Below are 21,268 nucleotides of genomic sequence, written 5' to 3'. Positions count from 1 at the left end.
ATGACTTTCGATTTTCCATGTGATCCCTTTGTGGATTTATCTATGAAAACTTCCTTTCTTCCTGCCACCCAGCTAAATCTCTCACTTCTACAGATGTGTACCAAAGAAAAAGATATATAATTAGGAAATTTCATCACTTAAGCAAGCCATATTAATGGCAATCATCTACATTAGACAATCAGGAAGGCATGCTAAAATCAAATCATCGTTTTTGTTTTGTTCATCACCACTAGAGATATAAACTGGATTTGAAAATATTCTTCTATCACTATATCCCTGAGGCCTGAAATTCTGTAGGAACAAGGTAGGATAAAATTAAGTGTTGACAAAGAGATAGATTTTCTTTTTCTTTTCTATGGACAGTTTGAAGCTATAACATAGTACTCTTATGCTGTTATGAAATCACAGCAATAACCAATTTTGAACAGAATAAAACATAAAATAAAAACCAAGAGAGAAATAAAGCATCAACTTTTAACACAATACTTCTCCTTGTCCGAAAAAGTAAAATGCCTGCAAGCATCCGAGCAATCACTTTCCTCACATTCACTTTGATTCATGTTGACCTGTAGGAAAGCTACATTTCTTCCTCCTCTTTGGAAGGGCCACCATCAGCACAACAGCACCAGGTCAGTGCAATTCTCCCATAATGAAAACCTTAACCTCCTGACTCAATCACTCAGTAAGCACTTAGCAAGGACCCACTCTGTGCCAGGCAGTCAGCTAAGTGAAGGGGATGCATAAACCAATAAGCCAACAGCCTAGACATTCATCTGATGGGCTGGTTCCAGAGAAAACCCCAAGATAGGTATCAGCTAACTTCCTTTATTCAAAGATTTACTGAGTTCTAGGCACCAGAAACAGAAAAAGATGTAAACTTGTAAAGTAAGCGTCTTTCAAATTTACTAAACAACTTGCTCTTCTGAATTAAAATCACACGTTCTTCTCCAAGAAAGACAATCATCAGAAGTTGACTGTAAAGGCTTTTGATGGTAACAACTAGCCAGATAATTTGGTCAAAGGTACTGTTTCCTTAATCTTACCACTTTGGGAGGCCATACTGTCCTGGGCAGAGACATTTTATCAGTATAGGATCCATAACGGAATGTGGTTGATCTTACCAACAGACTAGGATGAATTGTTTCCTATGTAGATAGATACTTCAGTAGAATGTACGAGAAGCCTCTGAAGTCAAACATATGACAAATCCTATTTACCTTTCTTGCCACAATAGAGTATGTCTAAGTAGTATAGGCAACCCTTAATGATGACATAGCCCCATGCTAAGTTTTCAGGGTAACAGGTCTCTGCTTTTCCTTCTCTCTTCCACAAAAAGTACAAATAGTATGAATCAGTACATAAGTCATTCAGCAAATATCCCATGGTCCTGAGTTTTTCTCCTCGAAATTAATCCAGGAAATCAACCCTTGTTAAAATGAGTCCTATCCCATTAATATTTTTAGCATTATTATTGGTAGTGGTGGTGGTGATAGCAACTGCTAGCTTTGCAGTTCACAAAATACTTTCAAATGTATTACTTCATTCACTGAAAAAAATAGGGAGAATAAAAGGAAACATCATAGGCAACTATCTCAAACAGGAAAAATTGAACCCAGTTTAACTGGAATTGAAAAGCAAGCATTTTCAACTCTATCACAGGATCAAGAAGCTATTTCTATCAAGAAAGCATAGGATTGACTCTAGCAAAGCAAAATCACAAATTTCCCCTTAAATTATGCCCTTAAATGCTAGGCCTAATTGATTCAATTTGTACATGCTAAGACCGCAGTTTCAGCAAGAATCTGATATAAATCTCCAATACCCCAATCCCTTTCCCAATGTTTTACTCACAGTTAAAGGATCAATAAATATTTTTCTAAAGAAGGAATACTTACTGATGAGAAAGCTGCTGCAGAAAGACAAACTGACAACTCTCACCATTCAAGTACCTTTAAAGATTTAACAAATATTTACTGTGCACCAATCAAGGACCAAGCACTAGGTTAGTCACATCCACATAAATCATCTCACTGACCTTATGTGTCCTGCACAGATATTCCTAAATCCCAACTCTTAATTGACTTGGGTCCCCAAAACCACTTCTAACACTAGCCCCCTTCACCCTATCTAATTAATCCCTAGAACTCAACTGGAACACCGCTTCTCACTCTCACAGACCTAATCATTTTTTAATGCTTCCGACCTACTAGGTAATGCTTACCACAAAACCTGTGTGCCTGTTTTTAAGCTCCTAACTCCAGAACAAATACCATCTAGCCTAGATATGGCATCTGGTGATAATGGTCATGATCTAAAATAAGTATTCTCTTGGATCACACTAGCTAAAGAATAAACCTAGAATGCTAACAAAACTAAATTTCAGCTGGGCAGAAGACACTGGATTTTAATAGTCTTCCCAACCTCGAGACTACTTTCTAGTCCTCCAAATATAGAAAGCTTTCTCTATTTGAATGAACTGCCAAAGTTTGACCCAAGAGTCCCTACTCACATACTCAACAGAGAGAACTGGGGGAAAAAGAAAAAAAAATATTCCAACTGGTATGACCACATTACAACATTAACAACATATTACTCACCATCATGTTACAAGAAAGCACTTGCAAGTGGGCAAGGAACATTCAGGAAGCCAAAGAAACAAACAAAACTCTCCCAGTCCTCAAAACACAAACACATCCAAATTCCAAAGCAGGTGGCACTGTCCAGTTTATACCCAGGTATGAGTGGGTGGAGAGGGAGTAGGAAGGGGGGAGGGGAAGAGAGGAAAAGCATCATTGGGCAGGTGTGCTTGTTGGCACTAAGATAGATTTTTCTTGGATTCGTGGAGAATCTTTTTAAACAAAGAAATACTAGAAGCCCCACCTATCTTTATAACTTAAGTAATCACAGAGAACATGCAATATATGTAAATGGTAGCATGTTATAGTGGTTACATACATTCCCTTTGGAATCCACCAGATCTATACATAAAGCTTAGCTCTGTCACTTTTGTGCTATGTCACCTTGGGCAAGTTATTTAACTTCTCTGTGCCTTAGCAGGGACCTCATCTGATAGTCACTGTGCTATCCTCAGCACCTTAAACAGTACCTGAATATCTTGGCTGAATTAATAAATATTTTATTAACACCATAATAAATATATAAACAAAATAAGTATTTTAGATGAATTTATCTGTAAATAGGCATAAAATATCTATCTTACGGAACTGTTATGAGTATTAAGTGAGGTGATATATAAAGTACTTAGCATAACTCACAGTAGGGTCTCACTATTAAATAGTAAAATTTTCTTCCTTTCACTTCCCTGCCAGGTCAGAAGTTATAACAGATGAGCCATGGCAAAGACTAAAATAGGTAAGAATCAGGGTGCCTGGGTGGCTCAGTTGGTTGAGCGTCCGACTCAATTTCAGCTCAGGTCATGATCTTTCAGTTTGTGAGTTAGGGTCGCATCCGGCTTCACACTGGCCATGCAGAGCCTACTTGGGATTCTCTCTCTCTCCCCCTCTTGCTGCCCCTCCACCCCCCAAATAAATAAATATGTGGGGTAAGAACTGTAGAAGCCAAGCACTGGAAAATGTTTATTACTAGGGCCCTAGTCATAAGATCCAGGAATATTTCATCTTGGCAGATGAAATTAAATAATAGACCCTTGTGGGGCGCCTGGGTGGCTCAGTCGTTTAAGTGTCTGCCTTCAGTTCAGGTCATGATCTCATGGTTCGTGAGTTCGAGCCCCACATCGGGCTCTCTGCTGTGTGCATAGAGCCTGCTTCAGATCTTTTGTTACCATTTCTCTCTGCCTCTACTCCGCTTGTGCACTCACTCCCCTCCCTCCCCCTCTCTCTTTCTCTCCCAAAAATAAGTAAATAAAAACTTTAAAAAAATGATAGTAATAAACAAATTAATAATAGACCCTTGTAGTAGGTACATAATAAATGTTAGCTGATCCAGAAAATGCTAGTGTGAGTCTTCAGATATCGGTTACCAGGCAGATAAAAGCCTGGCAGAATAGGAAAAGGGAAGGGAAAGGAAAGGAAAGGAAGCAAGACTGAGTCACATCTTAAATATACCAGACTATGTATTTAAAAACCAAATATAAAGGATTTTTTAGAAGGCTATTCAGTTCTCTAAAACTTCCTATTAGTGAAAACACTCTATTGATTCACAGTATTTTCTGACCTTTTTAGGTAATAAGACCTGTGTAAGTAAATTGTTCTTAATTGCTGACAGGGGTAAATAAGCTTAAAAGATTTGGGTCCAAAACTCTCCTCCTCCCTTTACTCCAAAAAGACTGATGGGGCCTTTGAGGCTACCTCACCTACAGCCTATAACCAGAGCATCCTATCTACACGCAAAGGAAAAGACATTTCATCTTCAAAATGGGAAGTCAGAGAGTACAACACAATTAAATCCAAAATCGGAAGGAATCTTTTTCCTTGACTACGAAGAACTGAATGTCAGAAGATGGCTCTAAGGAATGCGGGTCACTGTTGCATTATGAGCCCAACAGTGTACACATTTAGTGTCTGAAGAGAAGGAAAACCTATGCAGAACTGAAAAGGCTTGTGGTTAAACCTCATCATAATGTGGTCTTTGACTTCCCATTTCACTTCCCAGGCATCTCCTCATTTTTAACCACTTGACCCACCTCTTCTTAAGCAATAGGATATAGTAGAAAGAGCACTGAACAACAGTCAAAAGAATGGGCTCTGAGCCAAGTTCTACTAACTTAGGAAGTCTGCAAACTTAAACCGGTCACTTAAACTACATATTTAGTACTGAGAATACTGGTCCAGACTCAGTCCTCTCCAAAGGCTTCCACCAAGGTATCCCTTTGCAGAGTAGATGTATCAGAAACCAACCAAACCCAGCTCCTTTACTGCTATAACCCAGACTGAGAACATATGCACTATCATCTCCTCTTACTATAAAAGCAGTTACCAAAGTCTATTTTTTTTCTTCAAAATCACTTGAATCTCTTCCCTTTCCTCATTACCATCACCCCTGTAGAGACTCCTTTTCCCCAGGACTATTATAACAGTCTCTACCTGGCCTCTCTTCTTCCATTTTACACTGCATAACTGAAATCCATTTTCCTAAAATATTCATTTACACGTACAATTCTGTGCTTGGGGATTTTTCACTGTAAGTACAAACCAAATTTCCCTGCCTGAGATTTAAGGCCCTCTCCAATTTACCTAACTCTCCAACTTTATCTCGTTCATCTACTTGCTCTGTCCTCAAGACAAGGTGGGCTCAGTTCACTGTTCCATGCCTTAAATGCCTTCTAAATACGCACTGCTCTAATGCCTTCCCCCTAAATTACCGTTTTCTCTCTTCTCTAAGGTCTAGGTTACCCTAAGTGTAAAATTTCCCCTTATCTACTCACTCTAAACTTCTATATAATTCCAGGGAGTACCTGGCCAGCTCTGTCGGTAGACCATGTGACTCTTGATCTGGGGGTTGTGAGTTCAAGCCCCAGGTTGGGCAAAGAGCTTACTTTAAAAAAACAAAACAAAACAAAACAAAAAACTTGTATATTATTCTGTATAACAGTACTCCTCACTTGACACTTAGCACCCATGACTTTGTGTTACTATTTCTCTTTCTATGCAAATATTCAGTCTTCACAATTATTTTTCTTGATTGACTTGAACTCTTTCTATACCGAGGCCTAACTTCTCATTGGGCAAATACTCAATAAAATGTTTGTTGTTAATGGTAACTACTACCTTGGACAAGTCAAAGTTTCTGGACCTTATTTCCCTACCTAGAAAATGATGACAATATGTAAATTTCCTTTAGGTTCTAAAATGCTGTATGATGGTATACATACTACTTTGCAGTTGTTATTTGTTTTTCACATTTTTTCTATATACGTATTTATGTATATATAACTATTTCCCATTTAACACAGAACATGAATTCCCGAGGGGCTGATTCTCCTACTATCTGTTTATTTACTGGGGTAACACGTCCTTGGCATCTCCTTAGAGCTTTCTGTCCAAATTCCAGTACACAGCAGGTATTCAGTAGAAAGGAATTCAGTCTCAACCTGGCAGCTAACATCAAGAGAAATTTGTGTAGACAATTTTTTTCATCTTAATTTCCATAATGAACTGGCATATTACAAAAAACTTCAAAGATGATGTGAGAGAGAAGGAATTTAATGTTAAAATGAGAGGTCACCTTGTGCCAAACAGCTAGGAATTTATTTTAGGCAACCAAAGAAACTAGGATGCAGCAAATATTAAGTCTAACTTTCAAATTCTATTTTCAGGATTCTGAGGAGTATGGGAAGTGTGTATCCCCAGTCACTAAACACGACCAAGTATTCTTCATGTCAGATAATTGTGTCCTTAGTAATGTCCAGAAAACTTCAGAAAATGAATGAGTACTCTAACACTCAGCCAGGTGAGCTCTTAATTCAAAGAAGATGTAAGCAAATACAAAGGAATTCATAAGAGCAGGTAAGTTTTAAAAATAAATGAGAACTCGCTGTCCAAAATATTTTTGTTAGCAGCACGATAGAATGAAAGACCATTGTCTTCCTCAATTCTTCACACAAGACTATCTTCACGTAAAGACCAAGACTTACTCATACTAAAGGCTCAGAGGGATTTTCTTTTCCTTCAATGTCATTTATTAATGATTCAAAGGACAATAGTAGACCAACTCATTTAAAATGACCCTGACTTCTCAAAGAACCATTTTTGAACACAAAACCAATACTTTCAAAGCTGAATTCTATATATGATGTTTTCCAAGTAGGTATGTGGCCTGGAGGCAATTGGGATATAGTCAAGGTACAAGGTTTATAAAGACTTGTAACAGGGTTTTGAAGGATAAGAGGAAACAGACCCTCTTTAACCTATCCTTATTTTTCCATTCCTGTTCCTCAATCCTATTCCATACTGCTAACTCCCCCTATCTTTGTGTCTTTGCTCTCCATCCCACTTCCTGAGCTCCGCCCCGCCACTCCCTCCCCCCCACCCCCCCACCCCTGCCCCCCTTAACCTAAGAACTGTTTGGAGTTTACAAAGTAAGAGTCTGGTGCTAGGAGCCAGGGCTCATACCCTCTTCCCTGCTAAGTCTCCAAATACAATCAAGGGCCACAGGTAATTTTCTCTTCCATGGTTTTCCCCGCCACCAGCTCTCCCTTATCAAGACTAGAGAGAAGACATGGGGGTGGCAGGAAGGGCGGGGAGGGGAGGGGGTGTCAGTTATTCAAAGAAACTATGCTCATTAAAGCCAACTCAATCAATTCTGCCTAACTATTGAGAGCAAAAGTTTTTTTATCTCGGACTTACTTTTCACAGTGTACTCTGGCCTACAACCCTCACACATTTACCCACAACATTCCCAAGTATACTAAATGTGTGCTGAAAAACATTTTATTAAAAAGTTGAGCTTAAGGGACGCCTGGGTGGCTCAGTCAGTTAAGCATCAGGTCATGATGCTCTGCTCAGGTCATGAGCTCGAGGTTCGTGGTATCAAGCCCTGTCAGGCTCAGTGCAGAGCCTGCCTGGGATTCTTTCTCTCTCTCTGTCCCTCTCCCCCAACTCTCAAAATAAATAAATAAACTTAAAAAAATAAATGTTAAAAAATTTGAGCTTAACATAACTACAAAAGACAAACTGGACTTGGGATTATCCACTTCAAAAAGGTCCACAATGTTCTGCAGACCAGGAGAAAATCAAGACTGGATACATAAGGTCTGACCATACACAACTGCCAATATTTGACTGCTTTTACCTAAAAACTGCAATTTCATACAGTTCCACTTAATATTTAATTTCTACTCGGCGGGGGAAAGAAGAACTTCTATGAGGCCAAAACGATGTTATATTGGGAATATACCTTCTAGAATTAAAAGCTTCAAAATATTCTGCTGAGATTCAATCTGGTTTCAATAAAAAAAGGGAAGTGTTAAAAGCATATATACGAATGGGTATATCAGCCTTTCTTCTTTAGATGCCAAAGAATTCCTGGTTCTCAGCAGAGTTTATTAAGTGAACAGAGAGGCTGCTTTTTCTCAACAGCCAGTGTCCCATCTCCAGTGAGGGTGTCAAGACCTTGATGACAACAGCAGAATTTGATAGCTAGTGAAATGAGGCTGGCCACAGGAGCACAGTGCCTCACAGATGCCATCAGGATCAATTCCCAGGAGTTTCCTCATTGGATGATATCACCAATCAATTCCCATTTCATTTCTCAGGGAATGTTTGCTCTCATCTCCTGCAGGAAGTTAGTCTTGACTACTCTCACCCAATTATGTGCATTTTATGTAATTTTCAGTGCTGAATCTTTCTTTTATAAGCTCGATTTTTCATGGGGGCCCACTCTCACGCTCCTAATTAACAATTCACCTACGCAAAGGATTGTCTTTATTTTTTTATTCATTAACCATTTAGTCACTAACAGTTACTAAATGCCTACCATGTATGAGTTACTGTGGCAAGCCCCAGGAAAAATACAAAGATAAAAGACACTTCTCTGCTGTCAAGGAGCTCACAGTGTAGTAGAAGTGGCATGCCAAGGGCACAAATAAGCAAAAATACAAAAATATACAACTACTACCAGACAAGTATGGATAAAATGACAGGAGAATTCAGAAGTGGGGACTCTCCTGTTGGAGAAAAAAAAACAGGAAAGTTTTCATGGAAGACATGCTTTAAACTGGGACTTTAATGGGTAGGATATTTTTTCACAGGACAAGTGAAAAAGGCAATGGAGGAAAGAGGCTTAACGATTAGGTGAGTAAATGGATTAGATCTACGTGTAGACGGATGAAAAACAATGTTGAGAGAAAAAGTTGCAAAGGGATACATACAGTTCAATTCTATTTATGCAAGATTTCAAAACAAAACTATATGTTGTTTATGTATATATAATACATTAAAAATATAAAGTATAGGGGCGCCTGGGTGGCTCAGTCCGTTGAGCAGCCGACTTCAGCTCAGGTCACGATCTCGCGGTCCCTGAGTTCGAGCCCCGCGTCGGGCTCTGTGCTGACAGCTCAGAGCCTGGAGCCTGTTTCAGATTCTGTGTCTCCCTCTCTCTGACCCTCCCCCATTCATGCTCTGTCTCTCTCTGTCTCAAAAATAAATAAACGTTAAAAAAAATTAAAAATATATATATATAAAGTATAAAACATGAAATTGAATGATACATAGCAAATCAGGCCAATAAGCATTTCCCAAGAAAGAAAAAAGGGGAAAGGATGCAGAGGAGGCCTTAGCTACATCTAACATTATATCTTAAAAAGAGTAAGAGATCCAAGACAAATATGACAAAATGTTAATATCCATTAAATTTCGGTTATGGGCTCAAAAATGTGTTAGTTTTTTTCCCCTGGACTTTTCTAAATATTCAAAATATCTCATTACTCAAAATTTTGAAATTAAGAAAGGGCCAGGTGACTGGAAGAATACTGGAGTCATTAACCCAAACATAACAGTCAGGAGCAAGATGGTTTCCCTAAACTTTCAGGGAACACTCAATCAGTTCAGCTCTAAACTGAACGGGATGCTTAATATCCAGCAGTGTGCACAAAAGGCACTCAGACCAGGGCGGGGCAAAGGCTGACAGATAAGGACAAGAAGGAAGTTTTTATGGCCATCCTAAATCAGACATCTGAGGGAAGTGACAACCACACTCCCACACAACATAAATGCCGGTGTTACCAAGTCATCTCCCCAAAACAAAGCCAAGGAAACTTCCAGTTACATAGGAATTCAGATGAAGACTCACTGTGAGTAGTTACTCTGTGCCTTCTCTCCCTCCCCCTCCCCCAAACACTCACAAACAAAAACAGAATGTACCCTTGCCCACTTGAGAAAGAATTAAGAATTGGCAGCTCTGCCAAAGTGGACAGTTTCCAAACCCAGACCCGTCTCCGGAGAAGATGGAGACAGAGCCCACAGAAAAGAGTAAAGAAATCACAACTCAGTTAAGTTTTGAGGAAGACTTATCAATGGAACGTATCCATCCTTCCACATCCCCTTGTGTCCCAAGTTCCCCCAAGGGAATCTAAGGACCTCCAAGATATCCTTCTATCCTGTTCTTCTCCAGCAAAATGACTACAATACAAAAAAACCCAAACTCTCACTTAGCACTTTAAACCCAAACAATTTCCTTTCACAAAAACCCAATGAAGGGGCACCTGGCTGGCTCAGGCAGTAGACCATGCAACTCTTGATCTGGGGGCTGTGACTTCAATCCCCACACTCGGCCTAGAGCCTACTTAAAAAAAATATATATATATATATATATATATATATATATATATCCAAAGAAATTAAAAACACAGGAAAGGAAGATTTAGAATACAAGTATAATGTCAAATCTTATGTTTTTTTAGTAAAGATATAGTTTTTGGAGGTAACCAATTTATTAGAGCCCATTTCTTCTACCAAAGTTTCATTGGCACAATTTAAAATTACGTTTAAAAGAAAACAACTTGAAGGGAACTTTAGCAGGAGAGAAAATTACATCTGCACACTCAATAAAACAAATACCTTGATATTCTTCTACATCTGAATCATTACAGATGAATAATCCTAACATCCAATTCATTCCACTCCAGGGCACCCAACTGCCCCAGGTCAAAAGTCCCTATTCTCCCAGGTACTCTCAGGGCAGACCTTCCTCAGTCAGACCTGGGAAAATACCACTGTTCACTTTGGACTGAGAAAAACAACAATGGACTTGAATGTCTTCTAGCACAATGCAGTGTGGCAGGACATAACAAACACTGGAATGGGACGTGAGGGAATTAGAGAGGTGAAATGACATTTATTAACCACCAACCACATTACGGCCACTGAAGACTGAATTCCAGAACAAACTATCACAAAACCACTTCTGTGATCCTGAGTAAATCTCAAGTATTCCCTTTGAAAATGAATGAGAAACAGTTCCTGTAGTTCTCAGATTCTAGGAGTCTACAAACAGGATCATTCAGTAACAAACGTGTTACTGTTAAGCATAATGAAGGTATTTAAAAAGGCTTTTGCTTTGTTCCTCTCCAATGCACCCCCTACACCACTGACAAAATAATCTTTCTAGAACATGAAACTTTATCACCCGATGCTTAAAAACCCTGAAATGCTCATCATTTACTGCAGCACAAGCTAAAGCTGTCCCAAGTTACCTGAAGAAGTCTGGCTGTTTCGTTCCTTCAAGCTTTGTTCATGCTGTTTGCTCGGCCTGGAGTGTACCTCTCCCTGTCTTCCATAGTGTACACCCTTAACTCATCTTTCAAGACTCAGCTCAAATGTCATCTCTGGGAAGCACTTTCCAACCTCTGCATGCCCAAGGCAGAACAGACCTTTAGGCCCTTAGAATCCCCCCTACATACTTCTATTGCAGCAACTACCACACTTCATTACATCTATATATTTATGCATCTGTCTCCTCCCCCTGGACCCATAAACTCCTTGTAGGTAGAGACCTTGTCTGACTCATCTGTTTCCTCGGTGCCTAAGACAGTGCTTACAAGGTAGGAGGCATTCAAAGGATGCTTGTTGGGTGCTCGCTTCGGCAGCACATATACAAAGGATGCTTGTTGGAGTCGGGGCAGGAAGAACAAGGAAGAAGTCCATTAAAATGGCCTAAAGCCTACAGAATAGTGTATTAGTGTATCGTTACCACTATCTCTGGCCTTTTGCTCTTTTCCTAAACTCTAGTCGTCAGAGAGCTTATTCATTCTCTTGGCTACAGCCACTACATCCATGCTGATGCACCACAAAACCACACTTGCAACTGTACTAACCTCGTCCTCCACCAGCTTCAGGCTCATCTCTAGGAACTAGAAGAGCTTTCACTTGGACGTTCCATTACCACTTTATATCCGATACCTCTGACGCTGAACTCATCAAATTCCCCCCAAAAATGAGGAAACCTTCCTACCTTCCTTATCTCAATGTCTCAGAACCCAGGCTAAAAAACTTGATGGATCACTCTCCATCTGCCACATCCAGTCCTCACGAATTTCAATTTTTCCTTCACAATCTCTTTTTCCCCCTTTTCTCTCCTGATCGCACCCTCTACAACTCTAACTCAGGTCTCATCACCTCACACACCCCGGGTGCCAATCTCCCTTCCCTCCCAGCCAATCTGGTTCCTACTATCGTATTAGTATCCTCCTCAAAAATTCATAGTGCTTCACTATTTTCTATCCTTTAAAATCTAGGGGCGCCTGGGTGGCGCAGTCGGTTAAGCGTCCGACTTCAGCCAGGTCACGATCTCGCGGTCCGTGAGTTCGAGCCCCGCGTCAGGCTCTGGGCTGATGGCTCGGAGCCTGGAGCCTGTTTCCGATTCTGTGTCTCCCTCTCTCTCTGCCCCTCCCCCGTTCATGCTCTGTCTCTCTCTGTCCTAAAAATAAATTAAAAAAAAAAAAAAAAATCTCAACTGATAAGCCTGCCTTATAAAACACAGCTCCAAACCAACCTAAGCACCTCATGTCACTACTGTTCACTGATACTCAGGACAGTCTCATCACTGCCCCAAGAACACCCAAACCTGGTCCAGGCTTTTGCTTGATCCCTCTCAGCTCCAAATGAAATGGTTTTGTTGTTGTTATTTGCTTCACCTTCACCCCTTGTAACTGACACAATTTTTTTTTAAGATCTGGAATAAGTTACAATTTCTCTGTGATATTCATAACTACCTGAGCGCTCTTCCCCAAGTACAGTCTATGGTATGAGGTCTGTACTATGCAATCAATAATATAATTTCAGATTTTCTGGGGTGCCTGGGTGGCTCAGTCAGTTAAGTGTCCAACTTCGGCTCAGATCATGATCTCATGGTTCATGGGTTCGAGCCCCATGTCAGGCCCTATGCTGACAGCTCGGAGCCTGGAGCCTGCTTCATATTCTGTGTCACCCTCTCTCTCTGCCCCTCCCCTGCTTGCTCGCTCTCTCTCTCTCTGTCTCTCAGAAATAAATAAAAACACTAAAAAAATCTTTAAAAATAATAATTTCACATTTCCTTTGTTTCATCTGTCTGGCATAATAGAGGCTCAACAGGTATTCACTCCTCCTTATACCCCTTACTCCCAACTAGATTGCAAACTCTCCAAAGGCACAAAATCGTCATTTTTCCTAATCCTCTGCAGTAACCAGCATAAAACTAAACTCAAAGCAGGTCACTAAAAATAACAGCTTAATAATTTTCCCTATCCAAAACTATTTCTTAGAGGAAATAAAAAGATGACACATAATCCTAAAAAACACAACTGAAAATAATCCTGAACTAAACTGTATAAATTAAGATTCCTGACTTCCACCTCTGATTTCCACTCATAAATACTACAACTCCTGACTCAAGAAGTAAATAATAATCCTGTGCTCATGACATCATAAGCACATAGTTTGGTAATGACTATGAGAAGGTAGGGGGAAGGCAGGGGTGGGGGAAGGCAGTGGTGAAGGCAAGCAAGTCAACTGAAAGAACATGTTGCAAGAACAGCCGTGTGATTTTTTTGTTTATTACATGTGGACACTGCTCCCCATATCTTTTTTTTTTTTTTAATTGGCCAGATTTTCAAACAAGTTTACTTCAGGAGGAAAAACCTGACAGATTATTAGCAGAGCTGATATCTGGAAAAGCTTCTACAAAGCCCAAGTCCTTCGAAAAAGCTACCTTCATTCATCTTCAACAAGGCAACACAACACGATAGGATTCCTCCAGATATACCGTGACCGAGGACTCATTCTGGCTACAACATAGGCATCATCTATAAATCACTCTCAGGCATAAGGTAGACAGCTTAGGTGGCCATACTGGACTTGCACAGATTTTGAAAAGAAATTCATCTTCATTAACATACTCAGTATAGTCCAGTCTTAACTATCCATTTTAAAGGATTTCTGAGGAAAATCTTTAAACCAAGGTGGACTCTTCTTTGCCATCAATATACCCACCTCACCATCAGGTAACATAGGCTTAGGAATGCAAATTCATTATCAGCATTAGTATGATCCTCAACAACATTGAAATAAATCTGGTTTATGGGGTGCCTGGGTGACTTAGTCCAGTAAGCATCCAACTCTTGATTTCGGCTCAGGTCATGATCTCATGGTTCCTGGGATCAAGCCCCACATTGGGCTCCATGCTAACAGCACAGAGCCTGCTTAGGATTCTCTCTCTCCCTCTCTCTCTGCCCCTCTCCAATTCTCGCTCTCTCTCTCTCTCTCAAAATAAATAAACTTTAAAAATAAATAAATAAAACAAATCTGGCTTAAAAAATAATGCATTTTCAAACCAAGAAATTTCCATATTAAGTTCTGAATTACATATACTAGTGTGCCCTACAATAGCAGAGATAACTGAAAGTTAAATGCACCTAAAACATAACACTGTCCTTACCATAAGCTCTTTAGGAGAATCCAGCCATAACCCACAAGCCAGTACAATAAGAGACAGGCACAAGCAGAGCTCAGCATGGTGAGTAAGGTGTATGGACACAAAAACTTCTACAAGGAATCCTGTCTCCTGGATGGTCCCTTTACACCAAGATGGTCCAGGAGAGAAACTGAAGTTACAATGTACCGGTGGCCGCCTGACTCCTTGTCCCTGAGTTCCTGGACTAAAAGGCTCAATACTTCTCACTAAATCCATCCTTTGTTCAAGGACCTACAATGACTCTATTGACGCTTCCATCAACACCCAACAGAGTCTGGCCTCTGAGTCCCCTCCACCCTCTTGCCTGCTCTACCCATGACTTGACCACCCACATTCTCTCCAGCCCCTCTCATTTATTCCCCCAACAAACACAGCTTAGTCATTCACATCATCACTGCACACTGTACCTTCTATACTTTCTGCCTGGAAGATCTTTTATTTTCTTTTACTCCTAACACAGAATAGCTACTTCATTTACTTGAATGCTCACATATATCTCATAGATAAGGACGGACAACTGTCCAAGATCACAGTCAAGATTTGAACCAAGTTTGATCTAACTCTATTGGCCATTCCTCTTTATAACTCTAATCCATAGCCTCCAAGTCCATTTCACATTTTGCTGATTCAGGGAGTGCCTGGGTGGGTCAGTCGGTTAAGCGTCTGACGTTGGCTCAGGTCATGATCTCATGGTTCATGGGTTCAAGCCCCGCATTGGGCTCTGTGCTGACAGCTCAGAGCCTGGAGCTTGTTTTGGTTTCTGTGTCCTCTTCTCTCTCTGCCCCTCCCCTACTCTCTCTCTCTCTCTCTCTCTCAGAAATAAACATTAAAGAAAAAAATTTGTTTTAATTTTGCTGATTCAGAAATCTTTCCTAATTGATCTCACGGACTCTTACCTTGTTACTTCAAGTTTTCTAGCCTCTACATACTCCATTTGTAGCACATTAAACTTGCTTTCATTTACATGTTATGTTCTAAACGTTAAAGCTTATAACAGTATGATGTCCCTTTTTATATACCCATTGTGATGGGTATATAGAGTCCTGTCCCAAGGGCAAGGACACCCATCTTTATATCTTTTCTATATTCCCAAAGCCCACCACTGGAGTTTGGAGACAGCTTTCTCCACAAGAGTGCTCAATCATTATTCAGCAAGTATTTCTTACTTAAATTAAAAAAAGAAACAAAAAACTTTCTTCTATTATATTAAAAAATCTACTGAATTCAGGCATTCATAAAACTGCCCTGCACGTTTATTCCAGTTACACAGAATTTAATTCTCTGAATTTATTGGGGGCTGATGAGAAGATTTCACAGCTCCTAAGTTCCCACAGGGAAGACATTGCTGAAGGCACACCTCAAAAGCACTGTCTCAGGATTTTCCCTCGATGGGATTGGGGGTAAGAAGAGGAGGTGCTCCTTACAAGAAGCCTTACAAGAATCTGCCAGAATCCATAGCATGCTTAAGCCATGCTTGAGAAGCTCTAAAACTTTCACAAGTGGCACTTAGTATCCCCATAACAATCTGAAAATTTATTTTTAATACTGTTATTCCATCATAATTCACTCAGTTACATATATTGAATCAAAAACCCAAACGATGCCTTCTGCAAAATGGGAATAGTGGTAGACTACTAGGCTGCCCTTTGCTTATTCCTAGGTTTATTCAACTGCTTCAATCCGCAGCCCCATCCCATCCCACCAGCCACAGAATAATAAGTGTAGAAGTTGATATAAATAGATATAAACATACTTTCTGCCTGGAAGTTCTTTTCTCTTTGTATACTTCTAATAAAGAATAACTATTTCATTTGCCTGAATGCTCATACATACTTTATAAATAAGAATGTAGAAGTAAATTGTCCAAGGTCACATAGTAAAAACCATAATCAAGATTTGAGCCAAGTTCTATCTAACTCCACAGGTCAAGCTTCTTTAGGACTCTAATCCATAGTCTCCAATTCCATTTCCAATTTTGCTGATTCAGAAATCTTCCCTAATTTATCTCATTGACATAAATAGAATTTCCCAGACATCACTAATACTGGCATCAACCGACTCACAAATTAAAACAATGATTAATAGTCAAAGAGGGTGTGTGTGGTTTTTAAAAATGTGATGTTACCCTCCAAATTAAATCTTTTTTCAATAGGGGTCCCAAAAGACGGAGATTAAGGATCTAAAGCTTCAGGAATATTTCCAAGTTGTTGGTGACACAACCCTATCAAGTCCAACTAACAATTACCATTCATTACTGTTCAGCCTGCCTTATACAAGTCAACAGACAACCCTTTCTTTGGCAAAGGTTTACTTTTTTTTCCACAAGGGAGTCTTTGGCATTAAATGAAAGGGATAAGTCAAGTGAGGCAACAACAACAAAAAATTAGTAATGGTTTGGAAATTATCGTCTTTCCATCTTTCCTTCCTGCTTGAATGCTTAATGCCCAAAGTGGATATCTGTTCAATTCTAAATTATTCATGTTAATGGATAATTATCGGCAGAAAGGTGCTGATAATCCAGAATGGAATAAAATCGAAAAGTAATCTATTTCAGTTTCAGAAGATCTTTTCAGCATATTTACTTTCTCAATTATTCCTAGCATGAGCTAATATTTGTATTCATCTGTGATCACTAAGTACATAGTAACTGGCCACTTACTCAGGGAGGTACTCTGAGACATGCCGGGTAGCTAGTGGAAATTAGAACAAGACTGGTATTCAGACGCCAGATGAGCAACATCAATTTCATTTATTTTACAGTTCTGTTCAGCCTTCAAAATATCAATAGACTAGCAGAGCAGGTTGGATACTAAACTTTAAAAGAACTGTTCAGAAAAACAATGAGGACAAAGAGTATAATATATTCGTTTGTAAATTACGCACAGCAAACGTTTAATTACAAGTGTGAGTCTCCCAAGTCACCCAGCAGAAGTCCCTGCTGTCTTCTCACCCCACCAGGAATGCAATCTCATTCACTAGGAAGGAAATTTTCTAAATATTTAAAATGTAGGATTTGCTATCCTTTTTGGACTAGCCTTATCACTCCCTCTTCTTGTCCTTTCCCACCTTAGAAATAGATTCTGAAACACAAAAGGATCCAGCCTCCTCCAAGACCTCCTAAATAAATATACTAAGTATGACAAGCCAAAGACTGAAAAATGATCAGCATCTGATTTTTCTAAAAAGCATATTGTATACACAGTTACCAAACTATAACGAAAATAAAAGTCAAAGTCCTGCTAATTCTCGTCTTTGCATTTATGAAAAGGAAACCCCCCGAAGAGTGTGGGGAGACTCTCGTACACACAATTTCACCAGTTCACTTCTTTTAACTTAATTTCTGTATCTGTATTGTGCCCAGAGGAACCACCTAGGTTAGACAGACTACCTAGACAGAGAGGGAGGGAGGCAGGGAGGGAAAGAGACTCGGAAAGACTCGGAGACACTCAGAGCTCTGGTCCTTGTGAGCCGACAAGCTAAAAATACGCCGGCCCAGTAAACAAATCCCATTCCATCCCGACCGGAGCCACACCGTTAACCTAGTAATTATGAGAAGAGGAGTGAGATCACGCAGCCCACGGCTTACTCATCATCAGCTTCTAAAGTTTCCATCGGCTCAGAGCAACTTTTCTTTTTTCTAAAGTTCATAAGCCTGCCCTAGAATCAATCAATCAATCCTTCTCTCTCTCCCCCTCTCCCTCGCTCTCACACTCGCACACTTTTCGCTCCCTTCCTCCATTACTGGACGCACCTCAGTTGGCTCTCTACAGGGAAGAACAAGCTTGTTTTCTTTTCGTTGTACTTTTATACTGAGACTTTTACAATGAACTTTATCCTCCTCCGCGGGTAGGATAGGGGGTAGCCTGCACTCCAACCACCTTAAAACTCCACCATCCCTTCCCGAAAGTCTCGCTGACAAGGGAGGACCGTCCACACTGCCCAGCACAGCTTAGGAAGGGAGGCCGGGAACGGGGCCGGGGGGCTAGGAACGCGGGACGCAGGTGAAAGGGAGGAGTAACTGGGGAAAAGGTTGGGACCAAGCAAGGAACAGTCAGGGCGAGGAGAGGGTGACCGGAGGCGGTGGCTCCGGGTGAAATATCATCGGAAAGGAGAAGGGGGACAGTGGAGATCGGAGGGTCAGAGTTTGGGAGTCCTGAAGAGGCGGGAAGGGCGGGAGCAGACGGGGGAAGGTGACAGGGCAGGGGGCTCCGTTACCCTCGCGGCTCCCGGGGCAAGGCCCTAGGCCGGGGCGGAGCGCGGGGCCCGGCCGCCTCTCCTCATTCCTCGGCTGTGACCCCGGGGTCCGGCTGGCCCCTCCCCCGACGACGATGGAGGCGGAGGCGGCGGCGGAGACTGCGACCGCGGCTGTTGCTCCGCACAGGATCAGGAGCCGGAGCCAGACGGCACTGATCTGGACTGGCCTCCCCCAGTGGCTTTTTGCCTCCTCCACACCCCGTCGCCACTACGGCTCCGGCAGCTGGTTCGGGATCGGTGGCTTTCGGCCGTCCGGCCGGAAACTAGCGCCAGTTTCCGGCCGGAGCGTGTTGGTGGTGACACCCAAGCCGCCCCCAGGCCTCGCCCCGCCCCGCCCCGCCCCGTAGCAGCCCCGCCTTTAGTGCCGCTCCCCTGGCTGTGGCCAGTTTGGCGCCTGCCCCGCGCGTGACCCCATGTTTTCCAGGACCGCGTTCCTAAGGCCTCGGGTCTGGAGAGTTCTTGAACCGGAGCTGCAGGAGTGCAGGGTGGGCTCTTGAGACTTTGAGGTAGAGTCAGTTGGCTCCAGCCCTTTGGGGAAAAAGCAGAAAGCAGCGAATAGTTCTGGAAAGGTGAGAGGGGTGATAATACTTTGGAACGAGAACAGTGAAGTTCTAGTTACTCGGCGCAGTCATTCTGGACTGACCAGAGGAAAGTTAACCATACTTCTTCCAGACCAGTCTCCACCCAGTTTTGCAAGTCTCCTTAAATCACTCGTGAAGTGAACATACCCTTCCCTGTGGACATGTCCGCCTCCGACTGTTAGCCCGATGGAAAGAAGTCGAGTATCGCTGTTCTTGATAATGCCCTTTAACAGCATTCCAGCATAATTCAATTTAACAAATACTTACTGAGTCCCTACTATGTGCAAGATACTGTGTTGATATTGGGGACACAAAAATGTATAAGAAGACATAATTCCAGGGGCGCCTGGGTAGCTCAGTCGATTAGGCATGGCATTCCGACTTGGGCTCTTATAGTGATCTCACTGTTAGTTTGAACCCGCCGTGGGGCTCTGTGCTGACAGCTCAGAGCCTGGAGCCTGCTTTGAAACGTGTGTGTAGGGTGCGTGTGTGTGTGTGTCTGTCTGTCTCCCTCTCTGCCTTCCCTGCTTGTACTCTCTCTCTCTCTCAAAAATAAATATTAAAAAAAATTTTAAAGACATAATTCCAGGCACCAAGGATCTTTCTTACACTTTAGTAAAACGCATGCAACTATGTTTTATGAAACAGAACTCACATGTGTGCTATGTGAGTTACAATGGGCTATGGCTATAAGAGCATAAGCTTTGTTCTTCAAAATATAGAAGCAGACCTTCCATATTTGTTGAATGTATAACTAAATATTAGGAGAGCAGAGCCATTGAATATTGCAATACCTCTTTATGACAAACACAAAATGAGGCCAGCCCCAGCTGTAATCTGACCAAAGAAATCCTGAATTTTAATTCAGATTCCTAACATTGTGGCACCTGATCTGCATATTCAAAATGTTTATTGTCTAAATTGCGCCCATTAGGCCTATTTTAAAACACACACTGTATTATACTCGACTTTCCCCCTCAGTACTTCCTGAAGTCCTCAGTTTCTAAATGGGAGGGGTGGAGCATAGACCTCTTGGAATTATCCAGCTCAGGACTAGAAAATGGACATCTGAAACAGGAAACTGCCCAGACAGGCAGCTCTATCTCCTGAGGACACCCAGGATTTAGAGTTGATTCAGGGCGGGGCCTAAGGCCATACCAAGGCCAAGCAGGTCAGAGTGCCTTGCAGGAGGCACACCCAGGACCAACAGTACAAGTTGGCAAGCAGAGCCGTTTGGCCTGGGCTTCAAGCATGCGGGGACTACGAATTTTGGCTACTGTTCAGTGGCAAATTTGAGGAGGAGGGTAGAATGAGACTTGGTCATCTAAGTTGATTCTAACTGAACTCCACTGATCACGGCCACCCTTTGCTGGCTAAATCTGAGGTAAGAGAACAGAGTCACAAAGGAGCAGCCTCAAAAAGCTAAAGCGGTTTTGTTTCACCAAAGTCCTCCCAGGGCGAGGTTATGCTCATCTGTTAACTATTTCTTCCCAGTCTTAATTCCACTACCACTACGTTATTAGAACCAGGTATGGAGTTCAAAGGCACTCTCCACCCTCATTACAAGGCAGGCCTTTATTTGGCAGTGACCACAGAAAGTTTCCAAATTTGAAAGCTGGGCCAAACTCAATTAAGTAACCACACTTTTTACAGGCTTGCCTGGAAATTTAGGGGCCAGGAAGTGATGGGCTGGCAGTTGCTCTGTGCCTGTTTCTTGCTCTGACCGTCCATCACTCATTGTTGTTTGTGCCATTGCTCAATGGGCTGCTTGTTTTGGGTCAGCCCAGGCTGTGTGGGTAGCGGTGTGGTCAGCCAGGATGGGAGCCAAGCCACCTGGGTTCTGGTCCCAGCTCAGCCAGCCCCTAAGCCATTAAGTGACTCTCTTCCTATTCCCACGTGTCAGGTCCTCACCTCTTCTGTAGTGATATGCAGCCATTTGGGCCGTCAGTAAGCTGAATATTCAGAAGCAACTGTCTGATGTCACTGTCAGCTGCCAGAACACAGCAGAT

At 41.7% G+C, this 21,268-nt stretch overlaps 1 protein-coding gene across 2 annotated transcripts in view; it reads right to left on the bottom strand.

The window, feature by feature from the left end:
- OTUD7B (OTU deubiquitinase 7B) overlaps nucleotides 1-18,884 on the bottom strand; it is a 53,742-nt gene extending 34,858 nt beyond the window's left edge. The window contains exon 1 of one of the 2 annotated variants that reach the window (XM_049616397.1): nucleotides 18,640-18,884. The gene's annotated coding sequence lies outside the window, so the exon portion shown is untranslated. Of the gene's footprint in view, nucleotides 1-11,170; nucleotides 11,542-18,639 lie in introns of those variants that run through there. The other variant, XM_049616396.1, reaches the window with a different exon arrangement.
- Nucleotides 18,885-21,268: the final 2,384 nt, after the last annotated feature.

The sequence above is a fragment of the Panthera uncia genome (assembly GCF_023721935.1).
Source record: "Panthera uncia isolate 11264 chromosome C1 unlocalized genomic scaffold, Puncia_PCG_1.0 HiC_scaffold_4, whole genome shotgun sequence".
NCBI classification, from domain to species: Eukaryota; Metazoa; Chordata; class Mammalia; order Carnivora; family Felidae; genus Panthera; species Panthera uncia.
Note: the sequence above shows the minus strand (reverse complement) of the source record. Positions and strands in the feature narration are given on the sequence as shown.